Below are 9,996 nucleotides of genomic sequence, written 5' to 3' on the forward strand. Positions count from 1 at the left end.
ACAAAAATGTCATTGTCAATTAATATTTTAAAAAGTGCGAGTACTGGAGGCCATTTTCTGCCAAATCATCTAAGTGAGCTATACATTTCAGGCATATCGTTAGACTACTAGTCCTTGCGGTGTTGTGTGTTCGGCGGCCATGTCTCCGCCGGCTGCTTCCGAGGCCGCAAGAAAGGTTCCGGGCCAAGTCCAAGGGACGTAGGAGAGCGGGAATGGTCGGCCGCCGTGCTCGGTTGTGGAGCGTGGCTCTTAGTCCCCAAGGCGCGTACTCATCAGTATGTATGCTTCAGTCTCCTGGGAGTTACTGCCTACTTATAAGGCTGTGCCACTGGGCACACGGGAATGTACGATAGCATTTGTTAGGCCTCCATCCAAGGCTTTACAGCGTGCCCCCAGCCCTGAGCAGGACGCCGAACCCGGAGCGGAGGGAGAGGCGGGCTGAGTTCCCCGGCGCTTCCCTGCGGGAGGAAAGGAACGGTGTAGGCTTTCCCAAAAACAGGACTGGAGCTGGATGTCCCCCGCCCCGGGTGTAGACGTAAATGCCCCTAATCCCAGCTCCCCGGGTCGCTAACGCCGCCCCTGGGGCCGCGTTTTTCCCTCCGGGCCTCAGTGTTGTTGTAGGTAACACGGAGAGCGGTCCTGGGCGTCCCTGCAGGGTTCGTGGGAAGGCTGGGTGAGCTCCCGGCCGAGAAGCGCGTAGGGCAGCAGGCGCCCCGCAGAAGGTTAGCTGCTCTGACGAATCCCTTTACCCAGAGTTATGTCGTCCTGAGGCCCTTCAGGCAGGGGTCAGCCCCGTTTGACCGCATTCAGTAACCGAGGCTTGGATCGCGGGAGGCGGGTAGCGTTCGTCCACATCTCCGAAACGTGGCGACAACGACTACCCAAATACTGGAGTACCAACGGCGGCAGATACCAGTGCTTCCCTGCACGCCCTTGTCATCATTCGTGATCACCGGTCCCCTCGACCTCCGCCCTCCACAGAGCTGGGGAAATGTTCTTGTTACATTTATTTCGGGATGAACCTGAGCAGCTTGTCCCATGTATCCACGTGTGTTTTTCTCCTCTGCGAGGTGGCCTGCTCATGCACTTGGCCTGTTGTTCGGATGCAGTACTTGAGTTGTGGGATATTTAAGCGAGGAGTAATGTGATCCGAGGGATGTTTAAGGAGGAAAACAAGGACGGTGTGAAGTAGGATTGGTTTAATGAGTAGAAAGCGGGTAGATCACTGCAGTAAGCCTGTGGAGAGCTGAGGAAGACCTGACCCAAGGCGAGGACAGAGGGAAAGAGGTAGGCGATGTTTAAGAGAGGGGTAGGAGGGGGGCGCCTGGGTGGCTCAGTGGGTTAAAGCCTCTGCCTTCGGCTCAGGTTATGGTCCCAGGGTGCTGGGATTGAGCCCCGCATCGGGCTCTTTGCTCGGCAGTGAGCCTGCTTCCTCCCCTCCCTCTCTGCCTACTTGTGATCTCTGTCAAATAAAATAAATAAAATCTAAAAAAAAAAAAAGAGGGGGGGGTAGGAGGCAGAACTGATAGGATGGGAAAGATCTCTTGTATATGGAAAGCAAGAACGTCAGGAGACGGGTTCAACTTCTAGGTTTCTAGTTTGATGGGGGGACTCCGTTTGACAGGGCAGAGAATGCAGGGAAAGGAACAGCTTTGGCAAGGTTGATGGAGAAGCCAGACTGGGTTGTTAGGGGTTTTTTTTTTTCCCTTTTTTAAGAGGTGTGCTTTTTTTTTTTTTTTTTTTAAGGTTTTATTTATTTATTTGAGAGAGAGAGAGTGCACGCAGAGGGGTGGAGCAGGAGAGGGAGAAGTAGGCTCCCCCCTGAGCAGGGAGCACAATGAGGGGAAGGACCCTGAGATCATGACTGGAGCCAAAGGCAGAGGCTTAACTGACTGAGCCATCCAGTTTCCCCATGGGACATGTTAGGTTTAAAGAGCCTTTGAGAAATTCAAGTGACCATCCTGACTTGGTGTTCAAAGAAGAGGTTTAGGGGCACCTGGGTGGCCCAGTGGGTTAAAGCTTCTGCTCGGGTCATGGTCCCGGGATCCTAGGATCGAGCACCAGCTGATCCTTTTGTGGGAAAAGGGCTCTTTCTCTGCTCAGCAGGGAGCCTGCTTCCCTTTCTCTCTCTCTGCCTGCCTCTCTGCCTACTTGTGATCTCTGTCTGTCAAATAAATAAACAAAATCTTTAAAAAGAAAAAAAGGAGGTTTAGGCTAACGATGAACTATACTTCATCAATTCTAATATGCACATGTCCCCACATTTAAAAATCTCTTCTATTTAATTATCTCATAATTATTTAGCAGTGGGCTTTTTTCTCTCTTAGTGCTACATAAGATAGTGTGTTTTATAAGTTATGCTATCTCTGATTTGATGAAAAACTATAATTAGCGGGCTCTGCTTTACAAGTGTTAGTTGGAGCTTATTAATACTGCCAACCACAAAGGAAGGTACCCCGGTTTGTGTGTTGAAGGGGAGAAAAGGAAATTGAACACTCTTCCTTCTTGGCCTGAAGCAACTTGTCACTGTCATTCAGACTCTGTATGAGAAAAACTTACTTCTTGGCTGGGTTGAAATTCCATCTCATTAAAGACTTTTACTGATCTCCCTAAATTAAGCTAACTGGTACTTACTTCTCCTCCAGGTAAAAATCAGGAATTCTCTGAGTGGAATGCCTCCCAAGTCAGCCGGGATATACTCTGGCAGCTGGTTCAAATCACAGGGAATATGGTGAGGGCCAGGAGACTTTTGTCACATTTCAAGGACTTAAGCCAGTCGTTCTCAGCCTTAGCTGCACGTTGCAACATCTGGAGCGCCACAGAACAATACAGGTCCCCTAGTCCCACACCCAGAGATTCTGCACTAATTGTAGGATCTACCTAGAGCATTCCTAGGCATTGATAACATTTAAAAGATTGTTAGTAATTCTCATGTTCAGACAAGGTTGAGAACCATTTCTATTACAAGAGTGGGGGTACCACCAAGTCATTAGGGAGTGAAGACTTTTCGAAGAAAATGTGCTCATGTACTTAGGACCGCCGTCTGTGCTGTCAGAGATTACAGACTTGAAAGGCTGTTAGAGCTAAGAAAGAAAGCATGAAAGAGATAGTAACATAGACACAGCTCTCAGTTCTGGCAAGCAGGATTGGAAGGAAAGAAATAGTTATATGTATCTATGTATCTATACATTCACTTGAAGATACACTCCACACTTTTGTGGGAAAAGGCACAAGCCTAAGGTTGATCGTTGCAGTATTATTTGTAATTGCAATATTTTGGAAACAATCTGTTTGTACATTTGTGGTACAACACACAATGGCATACTCAACAGCTGTTAAAAAAAATGAGGAAGAACTCTGTGAATTTGATATAAAGTGGTTGCCAAGACATCTCTAAGTGAAAAATGAAAAGCACAAATGCAGCCCTAAATGAGAAGGGAATATAAGAAAATATGCTGTCTTTGTCCATTTGTGCAAAAGAAACAGTACAGGAAAGATAAATCAGAAACTAAGGACATTGGTTTCCTGTAAGGGATAGGTGAGGAAAAGATGGAAAAGAGGAGTAAATGAGAATGGGGTAGCAGGAGTGAGGAGGTAGTGATACTCAGAGTATATATTTGTGTAGCTCTGACTCTTAGAATGCTAGTGTTTCCCATACCCCCGGGATAAATAAATAACTAAAACCAACTGGGATGTGGAGAGAGCCCAAATGGAATAAAAATATTAAAAAAATGAACCTACTGTAAGTCAAAAACATAGCTACACTAAAAAGGTTGGGAAGAACTAAAAAGAGCACTTGGTTGGATCCACAAGCCTAGAGACCCCCCCCCCAAAAAAAAAAACCTGCAGAAAACAGCTCCACTGAGAAGTACAAAATTGAATGGGCAGAAGTTTGAAGAGAAGCATAATTTGCATAGTCTCAGAATATCTCCTGCAAGAGATCTATTAACTACAAAGGGAAAGATAGTCATTTTCAAGTTGAAATCTAGCAGAAGCCATCTGATCCCTTGATCTGGTGATAAAGGTCAACATCACCAGGAACAAGACAAAGCAAAACCATGAACCTGATATGATGTGTTGAGGACACAATGTTATCTGTCATATTCAGCCTAATCATGAGAAAACGTCAGACAAACTCAAATTGTGGGACATTTGACAAAATAACTGATCAGTACTCTTCAAAAAAGTCAAAGTTATGAAAGACAAAGTCAAAGGTGCTTTTACAGACTGCAAGAGGCTTAGGAGAAATAACTACATGCTGTGTAGGTCTGGTCAGGAGCCTAGAATAGGAAAAATAAATGAGCAAAAAAGCTGGTAAATTCAAGAAAGGTCTTTAATTAGTAGTACTGTACCAATGTTAATCTTGGGTTCTGACAATTGTATTATAGTTTTATAATGTTAACGGGACGTTGCAGGAGAGATGTATGAAAACTCTCAAGACTATATTTGTGATTTTTCTGTAAGTCTAAATTCAAGATAAAAAGGTGGGTTCTTTTTTTATTTTTTTTGGTAAGAATGTTTTTAGAAAAGGACATTAACTCCTTCATCATCAACTCTTATTGAAGATGACTGACCCAACTCAAAAGCACACTTCGTACAGCCTTCGAGATCATTGCCTCATAATGGAAAGGAAGAGACAGAAGGCTTAAAAACCCAACTTATTCATACTCAGGCAATTCCACATAAAGTTACTGGATCTGAGGAGGAGATAAAGAAGATAAAGAACCCCCCAGTGGGGGCTGTGGAAAACAACACTCACTCTAAGTTATGAACTCCAAAAACAAGAATCTCTGGTTCCAAGTTTTGACATATGGGGGTCTAGAAATTCATTTTGGAGGCTCTTCCTCCAGGGCTAGAGCAAGGAGTAGCCTCTTGGCCGGAGACCCATGCAGTCATCCAACGCCCTGCATTTAGAAGGGGCCCACCCTTGGTTTAATGTTCTGCTGTTGCAATCTTGAAATCCTTCACAATCTTTGAACAAGGGTCCTTTGTGTTTTCATTTTGCACAGGGCCCCACAAATTTAAGTAGCTAGTTCAGTCTGCCTCCGCTTGTCCACCATAGTTAGCAGAAAGAGAAGCCTCGTTCACATGGTGCACGCTGTCCCCCCAGGCCACAGTTGATTACTCTGTGGCTAAGCCCCTGACCCAAGCTGAACCCAATTAGATTCCTTCCCAAGAATGGAATGTGGACTAAGAGGCCCCCATAGTCTGGCACATCTGTTGAAGAGAACAGATATGAATGAGAGGCCACTGGTGTCCAACAGATGGAAACCATGGGAGTTGGCTTCAGATTGAAAAATAAAGCAGAGATTCAGAAGCAAGTCAAACATAATACTTTCTGCATCAAGTTCGTTACCAAGGACATACCACATGAACATTTTCTCATTCAGTTAAGTATCCTTGGACCTTTAGAAAAGATAAGCTTTAGGCGCACCTGGGTGGCTCAGTGGGTTAAAACCTCTGCCTTCGGCTCAGGTCATGATCCCAGGGTCCTGGGATCGAGCCCCGCGTTGGGCTCTCTGCTCCGCAGGGAACCTGCTTCCTCCTCTCTCTGCCTACCTGTGATCTCTGTCTGTCAAATAAATAAATAAAATCTATTAAAAAAAAAAAAGATAAGCTTTTTTGCTGTGCTATTCCAAGACATGATCTGTTGATTACAAAAGTCCTAACTCATTCCACTCCCCAACAAGGCAGAATGGTCAAACCCCATTTCTGTTGGGAGGGAATAGGGAAGGGAGTATCATTTCAAACTGAAAAGACTGACAAAACCATCTCTCTCTTTTTTTTTTTAAGATGGTATTTATTTATTTGACAGAGAGAGACATCACAAGTAGGCAGAGAGGCAGGCAGAGAGAGAGGGGGAAGCAGGCTCCCGCCGAGCAGAGAGCCCAATGCAGGGCTCGATCCCAGGACCCTGGGATCATGACCTGAGCCGAAGGCAGAGGCTTAACCTACGGAGCCACCCAGGCGCCCCAATGAAACCATTTCTAAAATCAAAACAACCATTCAAAATTCTTTACATAAAGAAAACCCGTAGTTGCTCCTTGTCAAAAACAAAGGGAAACATTGCATAAAGGGAAAAACAAAAAAAGATAGTATATAAAGACAACATACTGGTTTCGTCTCAATTCTCTGGGTCTCCCATCCAATGTAATCATTTTCAATTGTCTTCATTGGGTTGGATGCTAATATTTCAAGCCCTTTAAAAAAACATTGGCTAAAATCCCTGATGTGGTTTTCAGTGCAGTTTTTCCCCCCTCGTTTACCTATTTTTCCTTCTATACCTCCTATTTTTACCTTTTTTATTTTATTTATTTATTTGCTAGAGAGAGACATCGAGAGAGGGAACACAGGCAAGGGGAGAGGCAGAGGGAGAAGCAGGCTTCCTGCTGAGCAGGGAGCCCGACACGGGGCTTGATCCCAGGACCAGGAGATCATGACCTGAGCCAAAGGCAGATGCTTAACAACTGAGCCACCCAGGTACCTCTCCTTTTTACTTTTTTGAAAGATTTTATTTATTTATTTAAGAGAGAGAGGGAGCATGAGTGGGGCGGGGGTGGGCAGAGGGAAAGGGAGAATCCTAAGCAGACTGCCCACCGAGTGCAGAGCCCCAATCCAGAGCTTGATACAGGGCTTAATCTCACAACACTGAGAGATCTTGATCTGAGCCGAAATCAAAAGATGCTTAACCGACTGAACCACCCGGGCCCCCCTACCTTTTTTCTATTTTAAAGAAAACTTACATAACTTGTTATACAAGCCAGACTGCAAGCTCTGGGCACTTCAAGGAACGAGAACTGTTCTGGTTCGCAATAAAAATGTGCGGAGGGAAGGAAGAAGAGTTTAGTCCCCAACGTCTCCCACTCTCAGCAATCTATAAACAGAATCTGGATTCCTCCTCGTCCCAGGCCAGAATCCAAATACTGAGGGTGTTCATCTGCTAGGGGGTGTGGAGACTTCTGATGTAGTGCACCGAGAGCCTGGGAGGTTCTCTTGCAGAGGCTTCTTCGTCCCGAGAACCTCAAAAGGGTTCACGTCCAGAATATAGAAAGAAATACAGGCGCATGTGGGTGGCTCAGTCAGTTATGCATTCGGCTCTTAATTCTGGCTCGGGTCGTGATCTCAGGGTCTTGAGATTGGTCTATATAATTTTCTTAGTATCTTTATCAGGTTCTCTATTGATATCACGTGAGCATAAAATGAGTTGAAAAGTTGCCAAGTCTTTTTTTATTCCTAGTTTAAATAGGTTTTCTTTAAAGATTTTATTTATTTATTTGAGAGAGCATGGGGGAGGGGGAGGGTCAGAGGGAGAGGCAGACTCCCTGCTGAGCTGGGAGTCCAAATTAGGACTCATTCCTGGGACTCCAGGATCACAACCTGAGCTGAAAGCAGCTGCCTAACCAACTGAGCCACCCAGGTGCCCTTAAATAGTTCTTTTTTTAAGTGAAAAGTGAATGTCTTTAATTTTTTTAATACACTTTATTTTTCAGAGCAGTTTTAGGTTGACGGCAATGTTGAGCAGAAGATACAGGATTTCATTACATATGCCACCTGCCCCCACACATGCCTGAACCCCCCATTATCAACATCCCCGAGTGGTACTCTTGTTACCTTTGATGAACATACAAAAAACGACTCATCATTATCACCCAAAGTCCTTAGTTTACATTAGGGTTCACTCTTGCTATTGTATGGGTTTTGACAAATATATGATATATATCCACCATTATAGTGTCATACAGTGTAATTTTACTGCCCTAAAAATCCTTCCAGGCTCTCCCAACTTATCCTTCCCTACATTCAACCCCTGGCAACCAATGATCTCCACGGTGTTTTTGTTTTTTTTTTTTGCCTTCTCAAAAACATCATATAGTTGAACTCATACAATATATAGCCTCTTCAGACTGGCTTCTTTTACTTAGCAATATGCATTTAAGTTTCCTCGATGTCTTTCCATGGCATGGCAGCTCATTTCTCTTTTGCATCAACTAGTATTCCATTGTCTGAATGTACCAGACAATGTTTGTTTATCCATTCATCTACTGGAGGATAACTTGGTCGCTTCTAAGTTTGGCAATTAGGAATAAAGCTGCCAAAAACATCCATGTGCAGGTTTTTGTGTGGACACATCTTTACTTCCTTTGGGTAAATACCAAGAAGTATGATTACTGGTTTGTGTGCTAAGAATATGCTCAGTTTTCTAAGAAACTACCCAGCTGTCTTCCAGAGTGACCATACCAGTTTGCTTTCCCAGCAACAATGAAAAGTTCCTGTTGCCACATCCTCATCCAGCGTAAGGTGTTATCGGTTTTCTGGATTTTGGTTATTCCAATAAGGGTGTAATGGTATCTCTTGTGGGTTTTTTTTTTTTTTTAAGATTTTATTTATTTATTTGACAGACAGAGATCACAAACAGGCAGAGAGAGAGGAGGAAGCAGGTTCCCTGCGGAGCAGAGAGCCCAACAAACAGGCAGAGAGGCAGGCAGAGAGGAGGAAGCAGGCTCCCCGCCCAGCAGAGAGCTGACTCGGGGCTCAATCCCAGGACCCTGGGATCATGACCTGAGCCGAAGGCAGAGGTTTTAACCCACTGAGCCACCCAGGTGCCCCTAAAGCTTATTTTTTCTAAAGGTCCAAGGATACTTAACTGAATGAGAAAATGTTCATGCGGTATGTCCTTGGTAACAAACTTGATGCAGAAAGTATTATGTTTGATTTGCTTCTGAATCTCTGCTTTATTTTTCCTGGGTTCCGTCCCAGGAAACCAGGATCATGACCGAGCTAAAGGCAGAGGCTTTAACACACTGAGCCACCCAGGCACCCCTCTCTTGTTTTAATTTGCATTTTGCTGGTGACAGGCGTTGTGGGGCATCTATTCATATGCTTATCTCCATCCATGTATCTTCTTTGGTGAGGTATCTGTTTAGATCTTTTGCGCATTTTTTGACCAGGTCGTTTTCTATTCATTGAGCACTAAGAGTTCCATGTATATTTTGGATATTACCAGTTGTGTCTTTTGCAAACATTTCCTTCCAGTCTGTAATTTGTGTTTTCATTCTCTTAACAGTGTCTTTCACAGAACAGAACATTCTGACTTCGATGAAGTGCAGTTTATCAATTCTTCCTTTCATAGTGTTGTATCGAAAAGTCACTTCCTTGCGCAAGGTCATCTGCATTTTTTCTATATTCACTTCTAGAAACTTTGTAGTTTTGCATTTTACATTTACTTTATTTATTTATTTATTTATCTGAAAGAGAGAGTTGGGGAGGGGGCAGGGAGAGGGACAAGCAGACTCTGCACTGAGCGCGGAGCCCGACATGGGGCTCGATCCGCCACTCTGAGATCTTGACCTGAGCCAAAATCAAGAGTCAGCTGCTTAACTGATTGAGCCACCCAGGCGTCCCACATTTAGTTTGGGGATCCATGTTAGGTTAACTTTTGTGAAAGGTGTATGATGTGTGTCTAGATTCATTTTCATTTAAGTAAGTTCTGTGCCCAACATGGGGCTTGAACTCACAACCCTGAGATCAAGAGTTGCATGCTCTACTGACTGAGCCAGCCAGGCACCCCTAGATTCAGTTTTGTTTTTAAAAGATTTTTATTTATTTATTTATTTATTTATTTATTTATTTATTTATTTTGACAGAGAGAGAAACAGCAAGAGAGGGAACACAAGCAGGAGGCGTGGAAGAGGGAGAAGCAGGCTTCCCACGGAGCAGAGAGCCCGATGTGGGGCTCAATCCCAGGATCCTAAGATCATGACTTGAGCCAAAGGCAGACACTTAATGACTGAGCCAACCAGGTGCCCCTAGATTCAGTTTTTTTACAAGTTGATGTCCGGTTACTGTAATACCATTTGTTGAAAAGACCATCTTTTCCCACTGTATTGCCTGTGCTCCTTTGTCAAAGATCAGTTGACTGTGTTTGTGTGGGTCTAGTTATTCTTTCATTGATACCATACCACCTTGATTAGTGTGGCTTTGTAATAAGTCACATAG

The 9,996-nt window shown here is 44.2% G+C and overlaps 1 long non-coding RNA gene across 1 annotated transcript; it reads left to right on the forward strand.

The window, feature by feature from the left end:
* Positions 1–176: 176 nt before the first annotated feature.
* LOC122918195 lies at positions 177–9,678 on the forward strand. The gene is made up of 3 exons (XR_006386569.1): positions 177–275; positions 9,065–9,162; positions 9,645–9,678. It is a non-coding gene; the product is annotated as an uncharacterized LOC122918195 (long non-coding RNA).
* The last annotated feature ends 318 nt before the right edge of the window (positions 9,679–9,996 follow it).

The sequence above is a fragment of the Neovison vison genome, chromosome 10, assembly GCF_020171115.1.
Source record: "Neovison vison isolate M4711 chromosome 10, ASM_NN_V1, whole genome shotgun sequence".
Taxonomy (NCBI): Eukaryota; Metazoa; Chordata; class Mammalia; order Carnivora; family Mustelidae; genus Neogale; species Neogale vison.